Source organism: Schistocerca gregaria, chromosome 2 (genome assembly GCF_023897955.1).
Source record: "Schistocerca gregaria isolate iqSchGreg1 chromosome 2, iqSchGreg1.2, whole genome shotgun sequence".
NCBI classification, from domain to species: domain Eukaryota; kingdom Metazoa; phylum Arthropoda; class Insecta; order Orthoptera; family Acrididae; genus Schistocerca; species Schistocerca gregaria.
The window spans coordinates 810,950,452-810,963,995 of NC_064921.1; the positions used below are offsets into that span (position 1 = coordinate 810,950,452).

The following is a 13,544-nucleotide window of genomic DNA, read 5'->3' on the forward strand; positions in this document are numbered from 1 at the left end:
GAGTGGCTCTGCGTATTTACAGGTAACATTTCTATGGTAGCAGTCCAACAGTGGACCAGGGTCTCTTCTCCCTTTATTCCGCTGCTCGTAGTAATTTCATTGCGTGCCCGTTTCTCTCGACTGTTTTCAGCTCACGTTTATGAACCAGTAGCTATAACGCGAGGAGGACGTGAAACAGCATTTCGCAGGGTCCAAACTTGTCGTGATTTGTTCCGAAAAAATTACATTCCGGTACCGGGAATCGAACCCGGGCCTCCTGGGTGAAAGCCAGGTATCCTAGCCACTAGACCACACCGGACGCGCACGCTTATTTTTGGGGTTTACACCCCCTCCACTGGCTTTCCGTGTCGCACTTTCCCTGTTTGCGAGCATCTTTTCGCTCTCCCATGCCGAGGCGCGCATGGCAAAAGTCACAGTCCGTTGCTTTTGGCCTCGTTGTTACAGGGGTAGGAGGAAAAGCAAAGCTGTGAGTAGTAATATTTATTTACTTATTTCGCAAGTAAAGACCTGCAGCCTGTCATTATATAGCAGGTCATACACTGTGTGACTTTACATGTTATATCATACGAAATTCAGTTTTATTACTAGTACATTTTTTCTTGAAAATTTCACAAAAGAACTGCAAGTAGTAATAACGGGAAGTAAGCATTTTCACGCTGAGTTGTTGAAGCCTTATGGATAACAAACTACAAGCTGTTTTGCTCCTTCGCAACCCCAGAGCCGTCAATTTAGCTGTGAACGGAAGTAAATTAAATGCCCCGGGTGAGGATCGAACTCACGACCTTAAGATTATGAGACTTACGCGCTGCCTACTGCGCTACCGAGGCACGTGATGGCCAAACCTTCTGGTATCTCGGCAAGTAGCAAATACTAGTGGTAGAGAGTCTGCACTTGCTGGCTCATTTTTTCTGTTACTACACGTGCATTCCCGGCGCTGCAGGCAACTTGCGATGATAGGCCGACGCCAGTATGCACAATAGCACGCAGGAGTCCAAACGAGAAGACGTGCGCGCTGCGTGTTTGGTTGTTTCCACACGGAATCCCGCGGTTCATTCTCGTGGCCCACGCACTTCGAGTGCGAAGGACACGCAGCTCCACTATCGGGGAAAAAACAAAATGATGCATCGGCCGGGAATCGAACCCGGGCCGCCCGCGTGGCAGGCGAGCATTCTACCACTGAACCACCGATGCTCAGCTAGTTTGCAGCTTCCTTGTGCTCTCCGCGGCAGACGTCTGAAGGGAAAGTGGGACTGCCGTCCAGCGCCGTGGCATCCTCTCGAGAGAATGCTACAAACGCTGAATCCTGCGCTGCACTGCTTAAAAATGACGCCCGAACGCGATCGTCTAAGTAGTGTTGCGGCGCACGCACGCGACGACTCTTGCCAAAGGACGCGAAATGTGCGTAGAGACGCTGTCTGGATGCGCTCGCCTACCCCGTAATGCGCCTGCTGCTGCGACCACCTTCAGCCGCCGCCGACAGGCGGGAAGCAGACACAGCGCGGCGTGCGCGGAAGAAAACCGTGCGGTGGTGGTGTAATGGTCAGCATAGTTGCCTTCCAAGCAGTTGATCCGGGTTCGATTCCCGGCCACCGCAGCCTGCGTTTTACTTCTGCGTATGAGTACTTTTGCCACGCGTCATTAAATTAATGTTTCTTTCCTCCTCTTACTGGCTGCAGGCCACCCTATATTGTGTGCGTCGATTCCGCTTGAGTCTCGACTTGTCTCGACTTTGCTCGGCTGACGCGAGAGCTGACGCTCTCCAATCGGCCTATATCAGAAGGACAAGCACGCGAAACGACTGAGAGAGGTATGGCGAGGCGGGCACAACATTACTTATGCCTCAAGTAAAGACCTGCTGCCTGTTATCGTGCATTGTGTGATTTTACATGTTCTGTCAGACAAATTCAGTTTTATTACTAGCACATTTCTTTTTTTCTTTGTTGAAAATTTTACAACACGCTCCTTCATTTCACTGTGGCCGCACGGCGCGACTTGGCATACCGAGAGGCAAAACGTGGCGCCAGTGCCCTAGACCGAATAGCGCTGCAGCTCCGAAACCGACGAGAAAAGAGAAATACGAATTGAAACTGTCGGCAGCGCCCTGTGTTCGCAGGCGGTCACCCGCCCAAGCACTGACAACGCCCAGCGTCGCGCAGTAGCGGTGATCGGACGACAAACTGTGTGTTCAGCGTGCTGTGACCTGTGAAGTGTTTTAGCGCGTCCCGACAAGTCGCTTTCGGGTCCCCTATCAGCTCCCACACAATGTGACGATTTCTTTGTCACCATACTTGCCCGGGGAAATCGGCGTTGCCTTTTTGAAGTAGTAAAATCGAAGTGGCCCGTGGGGGGATCGAACCCACGACCTTCGCGTTATTAGCACGACGCTCTAACCAACTGAGCTAACGGGCCTCGGTGCACTCCGTCTTCCAGCGCTTAGACGGAGTGGCTCTGCGTATTTACAGGTAACATTTCTATGGTAGCAGTCCAACAGTGGACCAGGGTCTCTTCTCCCTTTATTCCGCTGCTCGTAGTAATTTCATTGCGTGCCCGTTTCTCTCGACTGTTTTCAGCTCACGTTTATGAACCAGTAGCTATAACGCGAGGAGGACGTGAAACAGCATTTCGCAGGGTCCAAACTTGTCGTGATTTGTTCCGAAAAAATTACATTCCGGTACCGGGAATCGAACCCGGGCCTCCTGGGTGAAAGCCAGGTATCCTAGCCACTAGACCACACCGGACGCGCACGCTTATTTTTGGGGTTTACACCCCCCTCCACTGGCTTTCCGTGTCGCACTTTCCCTGTTTGCGAGCATCTTTTCGCTCTCCCATGCCGAGGCGCGCATGGCAAAAGTCACAGTCCGTTGCTTTTGGCCTCGTTGTTACAGGGGTAGGAGGAAAAGCAAAGCTGTGAGTAGAACACGCGATCTAGTGTTTCGCAAGTAAAGACCTGCAGCCTGTCATTATATAGCAGGTCATACACTGTGTGACTTTACATGTTATATCATACGAAATTCAGTTTTATTACTAGTACATTTTTTCTTGAAAATTTCACAAAAGAACTGCAAGTAGTAATAACGGGAAGTAAGCATTTTCACGCTGAGTTGTTGAAGCCTTATGGATAACAAACTACAAGCTGTTTTGCTCCTTCGCAACCCCAGAGCCGTCAATTTAGCTGTGAACGGAAGTAAATTAAATGCCCCGGGTGAGGATCGAACTCACGACCTTAAGATTATGAGACTTACGCGCTGCCTACTGCGCTACCGAGGCACGTGATGGCCAAACCTTCTGGTATCTCGGCAAGTAGCAAATACTAGTGGTAGAGAGTCTGCACTTGCTGGCTCATTTTTTCTGTTACTACACGTGCATTCCCGGCGCTGCAGGCAACTTGCGATGATAGGCCGACGCCAGTATGCACAATAGCACGCAGGAGTCCAAACGAGAAGACGTGCGCGCTGCGTGTTTGGTTGTTTCCACACGGAATCCCGCGGTTCATTCTCGTGGCCCACGCACTTCGAGTGCGAAGGACACGCAGCTCCACTATCGGGGAAAAAACAAAATGATGCATCGGCCGGGAATCGAACCCGGGCCGCCCGCGTGGCAGGCGAGCATTCTACCACTGAACCACCGATGCTCAGCTAGTTTGCAGCTTCCTTGTGCTTTCCGCGGCAGACGTCTGAAGGGAAAGTGGGACTGCCGTCCAGCGCCGTGGCATCCTCTCGAGAGAATGCTACAAACGCTGAATCCTGCGCTGCACTGCTTAAAAATGACGCCCGAACGCGATCGTCTAAGTAGTGTTGCGGCGCACGCACGCGACGACTCTTGCCAAAGGACGCGAAATGTGCGTAGAGACGCTGTCTGGATGCGCTCGCCTACCCCGTAATGCGCCTGCTGCTGCGACCACCTTCAGCCGCCGCCGACAGGCGGGAAGCAGACACAGCGCGGCGTGCGCGGAAGAAAACCGTGCGGTGGTGGTGTAACGGTCAGCATAGTTGCCTTCCAAGCAGTTGATCCGGGTTCGATTCCCGGCCACCGCAGCCTGCGTTTTACTTCTGCGTATGAGTACTTTTGCCACGCGTCATTAAATTAATGTTTCTTTCCTCCTCTTACTGGCTGCAGGCCACCCTATATTGTGTGCGTCGATTCCGCTTGAGTCTCGACTTGTCTCGACTTTGCTCGGCTGACGCGAGAGCTGACGCTCTCCAATCGGCCTATATCAGAAGGACAAGCACGCGAAACGACTGAGAGAGGTATGGCGAGGCGGGCACAACATTACTTATGCCTCAAGTAAAGACCTGCTGCCTGTTATCGTGCATTGTGTGATTTTACATGTTCTGTCAGACAAATTCAGTTTTATTACTAGCACATTTCTTTTTTTCTTTGTTGAAAATTTTACAACACGCTCCTTCATTTCACTGTGGCCGCACGGCGCGACTTGGCATACCGAGAGGCAAAACGTGGCGCCAGTGCCCTAGACCGAATAGCGCTGCAGCTCCGAAACCGACGAGAAAAGAGAAATACGAATTGAAACTGTCGGCAGCGCCCTGTGTTCGCAGGCGGTCACCCGCCCAAGCACTGACAACGCCCAGCGTCGCGCAGTAGCGGTGATCGGACGACAAACTGTGTGTTCAGCGTGCTGTGACCTGTGAAGTGTTTTAGCGCGTCCCGACAAGTCGCTTTCGGGTCCCCTATCAGCTCCCACACAATGTGACGATTTCTTTGTCACCATACTTGCCCGGGGAAATCGGCGTTGCCTTTTTGAAGTAGTAAAATCGAAGTGGCCCGTGGGGGGATCGAACCCACGACCTTCGCGTTATTAGCACGACGCTCTAACCAACTGAGCTAACGGGCCTCGGTGCACTCCGTCTTCCAGCGCTTAGACGGAGTGGCTCTGCGTATTTACAGGTAACATTTCTATGGTAGCAGTCCAACAGTGGACCAGGGTCTCTTCTCCCTTTATTCCGCTGCTCGTAGTAATTTCATTGCGTGCCCGTTTCTCTCGACTGTTTTCAGCTCACGTTTATGAACCAGTAGCTATAACGCGAGGAGGACGTGAAACAGCATTTCGCAGGGTCCAAACTTGTCGTGATTTGTTCCGAAAAAATTACATTCCGGTACCGGGAATCGAACCCGGGCCTCCTGGGTGAAAGCCAGGTATCCTAGCCACTAGACCACACCGGACGCGCACGCTTATTTTTGGGGTTTACACCCCCTCCACTGGCTTTCCGTGTCGCACTTTCCCTGTTTGCGAGCATCTTTTCGCTCTCCCATGCCGAGGCGCGCATGGCAAAAGTCACAGTCCGTTGCTTTTGGCCTCGTTGTTACAGGGGTAGGAGGAAAAGCAAAGCTGTGAGTAGTAATATTTATTTACTTATTTCGCAAGTAAAGACCTGCAGCCTGTCATTATATAGCAGGTCATACACTGTGTGACTTTACATGTTATATCATACGAAATTCAGTTTTATTACTAGTACATTTTTTCTTGAAAATTTCACAAAAGAACTGCAAGTAGTAATAACGGGAAGTAAGCATTTTCACGCTGAGTTGTTGAAGCCTTATGGATAACAAACTACAAGCTGTTTTGCTCCTTCGCAACCCCAGAGCCGTCAATTTAGCTGTGAACGGAAGTAAATTAAATGCCCCGGGTGAGGATCGAACTCACGACCTTAAGATTATGAGACTTACGCGCTGCCTACTGCGCTACCGAGGCACGTGATGGCCAAACCTTCTGGTATCTCGGCAAGTAGCAAATACTAGTGGTAGAGAGTCTGCACTTGTTGGCTCATTTTTTCTGTTACTACACGTGCATTCCCGGCGCTGCAGGCAACTTGCGATGATAGGCCGACGCCAGTATGCACAATAGCACGCAGGAGTCCAAACGAGAAGACGTGCGCGCTGCGTGTTTGGTTGTTTCCACACGGAATCCCGCGGTTCATTCTCGTGGCCCACGCACTTCGAGTGCGAAGGACACGCAGCTCCACTATCGGGGAAAAAACAAAATGATGCATCGGCCGGGAATCGAACCCGGGCCGCCCGCGTGGCAGGCGAGCATTCTACCACTGAACCACCGATGCTCAGCTAGTTTGCAGCTTCCTTGTGCTTTCCGCGGCAGACGTCTGAAGGGAAAGTGGGACTGCCGTCCAGCGCCGTGGCATCCTCTCGAGAGAATGCTACAAACGCTGAATCCTGCGCTGCACTGCTTAAAAATGACGCCCGAACGCGATCGTCTAAGTAGTGTTGCGGCGCACGCACGCGACGACTCTTGCCAAAGGACGCGAAATGTGCGTAGAGACGCTGTCTGGATGCGCTCGCCTACCCCGTAATGCGCCTGCTGCTGCGACCACCTTCAGCCGCCGCCGACAGGCGGGAAGCAGACACAGCGCGGCGTGCGCGGAAGAAAACCGTGCGGTGGTGGTGTAACGGTCAGCATAGTTGCCTTCCAAGCAGTTGATCCGGGTTCGATTCCCGGCCACCGCAGCCTGCGTTTTACTTCTGCGTATGAGTACTTTTGCCACGCGTCATTAAATTAATGTTTCTTTCCTCCTCTTACTGGCTGCAGGCCACCCTATATTGTGTGCGTCGATTCCGCTTGAGTCTCGACTTGTCTCGACTTTGCTCGGCTGACGCGAGAGCTGACGCTCTCCAATCGGCCTATATCAGAAGGACAAGCACGCGAAACGACTGAGAGAGGTATGGCGAGGCGGGCACAACATTACTTATGCCTCAAGTAAAGACCTGCTGCCTGTTATCGTGCATTGTGTGATTTTACATGTTCTGTCAGACAAATTCAGTTTTATTACTAGCACATTTCTTTTTTTCTTTGTTGAAAATTTTACAACACGCTCCTTCATTTCACTGTGGCCGCACGGCGCGACTTGGCATACCGAGAGGCAAAACGTGGCGCCAGTGCCCTAGACCGAATAGCGCTGCAGCTCCGAAACCGACGAGAAAAGAGAAATACGAATTGAAACTGTCGGCAGCGCCCTGTGTTCGCAGGCGGTCACCCGCCCAAGCACTGACAACGCCCAGCGTCGCGCAGTAGCGGTGATCGGACGACAAACTGTGTGTTCAGCGTGCTGTGACCTGTGAAGTGTTTTAGCGCGTCCCGACAAGTCGCTTTCGGGTCCCCTATCAGCTCCCACACAATGTGACGATTTCTTTGTCACCATACTTGCCCGGGGAAATCGGCGTTGCCTTTTTGAAGTAGTAAAATCGAAGTGGCCCGTGGGGGGATCGAACCCACGACCTTCGCGTTATTAGCACGACGCTCTAACCAACTGAGCTAACGGGCCTCGGTGCACTCCGTCTTCCAGCGCTTAGACGGAGTGGCTCTGCGTATTTACAGGTAACATTTCTATGGTAGCAGTCCAACAGTGGACCAGGGTCTCTTCTCCCTTTATTCCGCTGCTCGTAGTAATTTCATTGCGTGCCCGTTTCTCTCGACTGTTTTCAGCTCACGTTTATGAACCAGTAGCTATAACGCGAGGAGGACGTGAAACAGCATTTCGCAGGGTCCAAACTTGTCGTGATTTGTTCCGAAAAAATTACATTCCGGTACCGGGAATCGAACCCGGGCCTCCTGGGTGAAAGCCAGGTATCCTAGCCACTAGACCACACCGGACGCGCACGCTTATTTTTGGGGTTTACACCCCCTCCACTGGCCTTCCGTGTCGCACTTTCCCTGTTTGCGAGCATCTTTTCGCTCTCCCATGCCGAGGCGCGCATGGCAAAAGTCACAGTCCGTTGCTTTTGGCCTCGTTGTTACAGGGGTAGGAGGAAAAGCAAAGCTGTGAGTAGTAATATTTATTTACTTATTTCGCAAGTAAAGACCTGCAGCCTGTCATTATATAGCAGGTCATACACTGTGTGACTTTACATGTTATATCATACGAAATTCAGTTTTATTACTAGTACATTTTTTCTTGAAAATTTCACAAAAGAACTGCAAGTAGTAATAACGGGAAGTAAGCATTTTCACGCTGAGTTGTTGAAGCCTTATGGATAACAAACTACAAGCTGTTTTGCTCCTTCGCAACCCCAGAGCCGTCAATTTAGCTGTGAACGGAAGTAAATTAAATGCCCCGGGTGAGGATCGAACTCACGACCTTAAGATTATGAGACTTACGCGCTGCCTACTGCGCTACCGAGGCACGTGATGGCCAAACCTTCTGGTATCTCGGCAAGTAGCAAATACTAGTGGTAGAGAGTCTGCACTTGCTGGCTCATTTTTTCTGTTACTACACGTGCATTCCCGGCGCTGCAGGCAACTTGCGATGATAGGCCGACGCCAGTATGCACAATAGCACGCAGGAGTCCAAACGAGAAGACGTGCGCGCTGCGTGTTTGGTTGTTTCCACACGGAATCCCGCGGTTCATTCTCGTGGCCCACGCACTTCGAGTGCGAAGGACACGCAGCTCCACTATCAGGGAAAAAACAAAATGATGCATCGGCCGGGAATCGAACCCGGGCCGCCCGCGTGGCAGGCGAGCATTCTACCACTGAACCACCGATGCTCAGCTAGTTTGCAGCTTCCTTGTGCTTTCCGCGGCAGACGTCTGAAGGGAAAGTGGGACTGCCGTCCAGCGCCGTGGCATCCTCTCGAGAGAATGCTACAAACGCTGAATCCTGCGCTGCACTGCTTAAAAATGACGCCCGAACGCGATCGTCTAAGTAGTGTTGCGGCGCACGCACGCGACGACTCTTGCCAAAGGACGCGAAATGTGCGTAGAGACGCTGTCTGGATGCGCTCGCCTACCCCGTAATGCGCCTGCTGCTGCGACCACCTTCAGCCGCCGCCGACAGGCGGGAAGCAGACACAGCGCGGCGTGCGCGGAAGAAAAGCGTGCGGTGGTGGTGTAATGGTCAGCATAGTTGCCTTCCAAGCAGTTGATCCGGGTTCGATTCCCGGCCACCGCAGCCTGCGTTTTACTTCTGCGTATGAGTACTTTTGCCACGCGTCATTAAATTAATGTTTCTTTCCTCCTCTTACTGGCTGCAGGCCACCCTATATTGTGTGCGTCGATTCCGCTTGAGTCTCGACTTGTCTCGACTTTGCTCGGCTGACGCGAGAGCTGACGCTCTCCAATCGGCCTATATCAGAAGGACAAGCACGCGAAACGACTGAGAGAGGTATGGCGAGGCGGGCACAACATTACTTATGCCTCAAGTAAAGACCTGCTGCCTGTTATCGTGCATTGTGTGATTTTACATGTTCTGTCAGACAAATTCAGTTTTATTACTAGCACATTTCTTTTTTTCTTTGTTGAAAATTTTACAACACGCTCCTTCATTTCACTGTGGCCGCACGGCGCGACTTGGCATACCGAGAGGCAAAACGTGGCGCCAGTGCCCTAGACCGAATAGCGCTGCAGCTCCGAAACCGACGAGAAAAGAGAAATACGAATTGAAACTGTCGGCAGCGCCCTGTGTTCGCAGGCGGTCACCCGCCCAAGCACTGACAACGCCCAGCGTCGCGCAGTAGCGGTGATCGGACGACAAACTGTGTGTTCAGCGTGCTGTGACCTGTGAAGTGTTTTAGCGCGTCCCGACAAGTCGCTTTCGGGTCCCCTATCAGCTCCCACACAATGTGACGATTTCTTTGTCACCATACTTGCCCGGGGAAATCGGCGTTGCCTTTTTGAAGTAGTAAAATCGAAGTGGCCCGTGGGGGGATCGAACCCACGACCTTCGCGTTATTAGCACGACGCTCTAACCAACTGAGCTAACGGGCCTCGGTGCACTCCGTCTTCCAGCGCTTAGACGGAGTGGCTCTGCGTATTTACAGGTAACATTTCTATGGTAGCAGTCCAACAGTGGACCAGGGTCTCTTCTCCCTTTATTCCGCTGCTCGTAGTAATTTCATTGCGTGCCCGTTTCTCTCGACTGTTTTCAGCTCACGTTTATGAACCAGTAGCTATAACGCGAGGAGGACGTGAAACAGCATTTCGCAGGGTCCAAACTTGTCGTGATTTGTTCCGAAAAAATTACATTCCGGTACCGGGAATCGAACCCGGGCCTCCTGGGTGAAAGCCAGGTATCCTAGCCACTAGACCACACCGGACGCGCACGCTTATTTTTGGGGTTTACACCCCCTCCACTGGCCTTCCGTGTCGCACTTTCCCTGTTTGCGAGCATCTTTTCGCTCTCCCATGCCGAGGCGCGCATGGCAAAAGTCACAGTCCGTTGCTTTTGGCCTCGTTGTTACAGGGGTAGGAGGAAAAGCAAAGCTGTGAGTAGTAATATTTATTTACTTATTTCGCAAGTAAAGACCTGCAGCCTGTCATTATATAGCAGGTCATACACTGTGTGACTTTACATGTTATATCATACGAAATTCAGTTTTATTACTAGTACATTTTTTCTTGAAAATTTCACAAAAGAACTGCAAGTAGTAATAACGGGAAGTAAGCATTTTCACGCTGAGTTGTTGAAGCCTTATGGATAACAAACTACAAGCTGTTTTGCTCCTTCGCAACCCCAGAGCCGTCAATTTAGCTGTGAACGGAAGTAAATTAAATGCCCCGGGTGAGGATCGAACTCACGACCTTAAGATTATGAGACTTACGCGCTGCCTACTGCGCTACCGAGGCACGTGATGGCCAAACCTTCTGGTATCTCGGCAAGTAGCAAATACTAGTGGTAGAGAGTCTGCACTTGCTGGCTCATTTTTTCTGTTACTACACGTGCATTCCCGGCGCTGCAGGCAACTTGCGATGATAGGCCGACGCCAGTATGCACAATAGCACGCAGGAGTCCAAACGAGAAGACGTGCGCGCTGCGTGTTTGGTTGTTTCCACACGGAATCCCGCGGTTCATTCTCGTGGCCCACGCACTTCGAGTGCGAAGGACACGCAGCTCCACTATCAGGGAAAAAACAAAATGATGCATCGGCCGGGAATCGAACCCGGGCCGCCCGCGTGGCAGGCGAGCATTCTACCACTGAACCACCGATGCTCAGCTAGTTTGCAGCTTCCTTGTGCTTTCCGCGGCAGACGTCTGAAGGGAAAGTGGGACTGCCGTCCAGCGCCGTGGCATCCTCTCGAGAGAATGCTACAAACGCTGAATCCTGCGCTGCACTGCTTAAAAATGACGCCCGAACGCGATCGTCTAAGTAGTGTTGCGGCGCACGCACGCGACGACTCTTGCCAAAGGACGCGAAATGTGCGTAGAGACGCTGTCTGGATGCGCTCGCCTACCCCGTAATGCGCCTGCTGCTGCGACCACCTTCAGCCGCCGCCGACAGGCGGGAAGCAGACACAGCGCGGCGTGCGCGGAAGAAAAGCGTGCGGTGGTGGTGTAATGGTCAGCATAGTTGCCTTCCAAGCAGTTGATCCGGGTTCGATTCCCGGCCACCGCAGCCTGCGTTTTACTTCTGCGTATGAGTACTTTTGCCACGCGTCATTAAATTAATGTTTCTTTCCTCCTCTTACTGGCTGCAGGCCACCCTATATTGTGTGCGTCGATTCCGCTTGAGTCTCGACTTGTCTCGACTTTGCTCGGCTGACGCGAGAGCTGACGCTCTCCAATCGGCCTATATCAGAAGGACAAGCACGCGAAACGACTGAGAGAGGTATGGCGAGGCGGGCACAACATTACTTATGCCTCAAGTAAAGACCTGCTGCCTGTTATCGTGCATTGTGTGATTTTACATGTTCTGTCAGACAAATTCAGTTTTATTACTAGCACATTTCTTTTTTTCTTTGTTGAAAATTTTACAACACGCTCCTTCATTTCACTGTGGCCGCACGGCGCGACTTGGCATACCGAGAGGCAAAACGTGGCGCCAGTGCCCTAGACCGAATAGCGCTGCAGCTCCGAAACCGACGAGAAAAGAGAAATACGAATTGAAACTGTCGGCAGCGCCCTGTGTTCGCAGGCGGTCACCCGCCCAAGCACTGACAACGCCCAGCGTCGCGCAGTAGCGGTGATCGGACGACAAACTGTGTGTTCAGCGTGCTGTGACCTGTGAAGTGTTTTAGCGCGTCCCGACAAGTCGCTTTCGGGTCCCCTATCAGCTCCCACACAATGTGACGATTTCTTTGTCACCATACTTGCCCGGGGAAATCGGCGTTGCCTTTTTGAAGTAGTAAAATCGAAGTGGCCCGTGGGGGGATCGAACCCACGACCTTCGCGTTATTAGCACGACGCTCTAACCAACTGAGCTAACGGGCCTCGGTGCACTCCGTCTTCCAGCGCTTAGACGGAGTGGCTCTGCGTATTTACAGGTAACATTTCTATGGTAGCAGTCCAACAGTGGACCAGGGTCTCTTCTCCCTTTATTCCGCTGCTCGTAGTAATTTCATTGCGTGCCCGTTTCTCTCGACTGTTTTCAGCTCACGTTTATGAACCAGTAGCTATAACGCGAGGAGGACGTGAAACAGCATTTCGCAGGGTCCAAACTTGTCGTGATTTGTTCCGAAAAAATTACATTCCGGTACCGGGAATCGAACCCGGGCCTCCTGGGTGAAAGCCAGGTATCCTAGCCACTAGACCACACCGGACGCGCACGCTTATTTTTGGGGTTTACACCCCCTCCACTGGCCTTCCGTGTCGCACTTTCCCTGTTTGCGAGCATCTTTTCGCTCTCCCATGCCGAGGCGCGCATGGCAAAAGTCACAGTCCGTTGCTTTTGGCCTCGTTGTTACAGGGGTAGGAGGAAAAGCAAAGCTGTGAGTAGTAATATTTATTTACTTATTTCGCAAGTAAAGACCTGCAGCCTGTCATTATATAGCAGGTCATACACTGTGTGACTTTACATGTTATATCATACGAAATTCAGTTTTATTACTAGTACATTTTTTCTTGAAAATTTCACAAAAGAACTGCAAGTAGTAATAACGGGAAGTAAGCATTTTCACGCTGAGTTGTTGAAGCCTTATGGATAACAAACTACAAGCTGTTTTGCTCCTTCGCAACCCCAGAGCCGTCAATTTAGCTGTGAACGGAAGTAAATTAAATGCCCCGAGTGAGGATCGAACTCACGACCTTAAGATTATGAGACTTACGCGCTGCCTACTGCGCTACCGAGGCACGTGGTGGCCAAACCTTCTGGTATCTCGGCAAGTAGCAAATACTAGTGGTAGAGAGTCTGCACTTGCTGGCTCATTTTTTCTGTTACTACACGTGCATTCCCGGCGCTGCAGGCAACTTGCGATGATAGGCCGACGCCAGTATGCACAATAGCACGCAGGAGTCCAAACGAGAAGACGTGCGCGCTGCGTGTTTGGTTGTTTCCACACGGAATCCCGCGGTTCATTCTCGTGGCCCACGCACTTCGAGTGCGAAGGACACGCAGCTCCACTATCGGGGAAAAAACAAAATGATGCATCGGCCGGGAATCGAACCCGGGCCGCCCGCGTGGCAGGCGAGCATTCTACCACTGAACCACCGATGCTCAGCTAGTTTGCAGCTTCCTTGTGCTCTCCGCGGCAGACGTCTGAAGGGAAAGTGGGACTGCCGTCCAGCGCCGTGGCATCCTCTCGAGAGAATGCTACAAACGCTGAATCCTGCGCTGCACTGCTTAAAAATGACGCCCGAACGCGATCGT

At 51.8% G+C, this 13,544-nt stretch overlaps 28 non-coding genes across 28 annotated transcripts; 5 read left to right on the plus strand and 23 right to left on the minus strand.

The window, feature by feature from the left end:
* Positions 1-226: 226 nt before the first annotated feature.
* On the minus strand, positions 227-298 carry Trnae-uuc (transfer RNA glutamic acid (anticodon UUC)). Its single transcript has one exon. It is a non-coding gene; the product is annotated as a tRNA-Glu (tRNA).
* Positions 299-754: 456 nt separating this feature from the next.
* Trnam-cau (transfer RNA methionine (anticodon CAU)) lies at positions 755-827 on the minus strand. Its single transcript has one exon. It is a non-coding gene; the product is annotated as a tRNA-Met (tRNA).
* A 293-nt stretch (positions 828-1,120) lies between these two features.
* On the minus strand, positions 1,121-1,191 carry Trnag-gcc (transfer RNA glycine (anticodon GCC)). The gene has a single exon. It is a non-coding gene; the product is annotated as a tRNA-Gly (tRNA).
* Positions 1,192-1,522: 331 nt separating this feature from the next.
* On the plus strand, positions 1,523-1,594 carry Trnag-ucc (transfer RNA glycine (anticodon UCC)). The gene has a single exon. It is a non-coding gene; the product is annotated as a tRNA-Gly (tRNA).
* Positions 1,595-2,335: 741 nt separating this feature from the next.
* On the minus strand, positions 2,336-2,409 carry Trnai-aau (transfer RNA isoleucine (anticodon AAU)). The gene has a single exon. It is a non-coding gene; the product is annotated as a tRNA-Ile (tRNA).
* Positions 2,410-2,666: 257 nt separating this feature from the next.
* On the minus strand, positions 2,667-2,738 carry Trnae-uuc (transfer RNA glutamic acid (anticodon UUC)). The gene has a single exon. It is a non-coding gene; the product is annotated as a tRNA-Glu (tRNA).
* A 456-nt stretch (positions 2,739-3,194) lies between these two features.
* Positions 3,195-3,267, minus strand: Trnam-cau (transfer RNA methionine (anticodon CAU)). The gene has a single exon. It is a non-coding gene; the product is annotated as a tRNA-Met (tRNA).
* Positions 3,268-3,560: 293 nt separating this feature from the next.
* On the minus strand, positions 3,561-3,631 carry Trnag-gcc (transfer RNA glycine (anticodon GCC)). The gene has a single exon. It is a non-coding gene; the product is annotated as a tRNA-Gly (tRNA).
* A 331-nt stretch (positions 3,632-3,962) lies between these two features.
* On the plus strand, positions 3,963-4,034 carry Trnag-ucc (transfer RNA glycine (anticodon UCC)). The gene has a single exon. It is a non-coding gene; the product is annotated as a tRNA-Gly (tRNA).
* Positions 4,035-4,775: 741 nt separating this feature from the next.
* On the minus strand, positions 4,776-4,849 carry Trnai-aau (transfer RNA isoleucine (anticodon AAU)). Its single transcript has one exon. It is a non-coding gene; the product is annotated as a tRNA-Ile (tRNA).
* A 257-nt stretch (positions 4,850-5,106) lies between these two features.
* Trnae-uuc (transfer RNA glutamic acid (anticodon UUC)) lies at positions 5,107-5,178 on the minus strand. Its single transcript has one exon. It is a non-coding gene; the product is annotated as a tRNA-Glu (tRNA).
* Positions 5,179-5,634: 456 nt separating this feature from the next.
* Positions 5,635-5,707, minus strand: Trnam-cau (transfer RNA methionine (anticodon CAU)). The gene has a single exon. It is a non-coding gene; the product is annotated as a tRNA-Met (tRNA).
* Positions 5,708-6,000: 293 nt separating this feature from the next.
* Trnag-gcc (transfer RNA glycine (anticodon GCC)) lies at positions 6,001-6,071 on the minus strand. Its single transcript has one exon. It is a non-coding gene; the product is annotated as a tRNA-Gly (tRNA).
* Positions 6,072-6,402: 331 nt separating this feature from the next.
* On the plus strand, positions 6,403-6,474 carry Trnag-ucc (transfer RNA glycine (anticodon UCC)). The gene has a single exon. It is a non-coding gene; the product is annotated as a tRNA-Gly (tRNA).
* Positions 6,475-7,215: 741 nt separating this feature from the next.
* Trnai-aau (transfer RNA isoleucine (anticodon AAU)) lies at positions 7,216-7,289 on the minus strand. The gene has a single exon. It is a non-coding gene; the product is annotated as a tRNA-Ile (tRNA).
* A 257-nt stretch (positions 7,290-7,546) lies between these two features.
* On the minus strand, positions 7,547-7,618 carry Trnae-uuc (transfer RNA glutamic acid (anticodon UUC)). The gene has a single exon. It is a non-coding gene; the product is annotated as a tRNA-Glu (tRNA).
* Positions 7,619-8,074: 456 nt separating this feature from the next.
* On the minus strand, positions 8,075-8,147 carry Trnam-cau (transfer RNA methionine (anticodon CAU)). Its single transcript has one exon. It is a non-coding gene; the product is annotated as a tRNA-Met (tRNA).
* A 293-nt stretch (positions 8,148-8,440) lies between these two features.
* Trnag-gcc (transfer RNA glycine (anticodon GCC)) lies at positions 8,441-8,511 on the minus strand. The gene has a single exon. It is a non-coding gene; the product is annotated as a tRNA-Gly (tRNA).
* Positions 8,512-8,842: 331 nt separating this feature from the next.
* On the plus strand, positions 8,843-8,914 carry Trnag-ucc (transfer RNA glycine (anticodon UCC)). The gene has a single exon. It is a non-coding gene; the product is annotated as a tRNA-Gly (tRNA).
* A 741-nt stretch (positions 8,915-9,655) lies between these two features.
* Trnai-aau (transfer RNA isoleucine (anticodon AAU)) lies at positions 9,656-9,729 on the minus strand. Its single transcript has one exon. It is a non-coding gene; the product is annotated as a tRNA-Ile (tRNA).
* Positions 9,730-9,986: 257 nt separating this feature from the next.
* Trnae-uuc (transfer RNA glutamic acid (anticodon UUC)) lies at positions 9,987-10,058 on the minus strand. Its single transcript has one exon. It is a non-coding gene; the product is annotated as a tRNA-Glu (tRNA).
* A 456-nt stretch (positions 10,059-10,514) lies between these two features.
* Trnam-cau (transfer RNA methionine (anticodon CAU)) lies at positions 10,515-10,587 on the minus strand. Its single transcript has one exon. It is a non-coding gene; the product is annotated as a tRNA-Met (tRNA).
* A 293-nt stretch (positions 10,588-10,880) lies between these two features.
* On the minus strand, positions 10,881-10,951 carry Trnag-gcc (transfer RNA glycine (anticodon GCC)). Its single transcript has one exon. It is a non-coding gene; the product is annotated as a tRNA-Gly (tRNA).
* Positions 10,952-11,282: 331 nt separating this feature from the next.
* On the plus strand, positions 11,283-11,354 carry Trnag-ucc (transfer RNA glycine (anticodon UCC)). Its single transcript has one exon. It is a non-coding gene; the product is annotated as a tRNA-Gly (tRNA).
* A 741-nt stretch (positions 11,355-12,095) lies between these two features.
* On the minus strand, positions 12,096-12,169 carry Trnai-aau (transfer RNA isoleucine (anticodon AAU)). Its single transcript has one exon. It is a non-coding gene; the product is annotated as a tRNA-Ile (tRNA).
* Positions 12,170-12,426: 257 nt separating this feature from the next.
* On the minus strand, positions 12,427-12,498 carry Trnae-uuc (transfer RNA glutamic acid (anticodon UUC)). The gene has a single exon. It is a non-coding gene; the product is annotated as a tRNA-Glu (tRNA).
* Positions 12,499-12,954: 456 nt separating this feature from the next.
* On the minus strand, positions 12,955-13,027 carry Trnam-cau (transfer RNA methionine (anticodon CAU)). Its single transcript has one exon. It is a non-coding gene; the product is annotated as a tRNA-Met (tRNA).
* A 293-nt stretch (positions 13,028-13,320) lies between these two features.
* On the minus strand, positions 13,321-13,391 carry Trnag-gcc (transfer RNA glycine (anticodon GCC)). Its single transcript has one exon. It is a non-coding gene; the product is annotated as a tRNA-Gly (tRNA).
* Between the last annotated feature and the right edge of the window lie 153 nt (positions 13,392-13,544).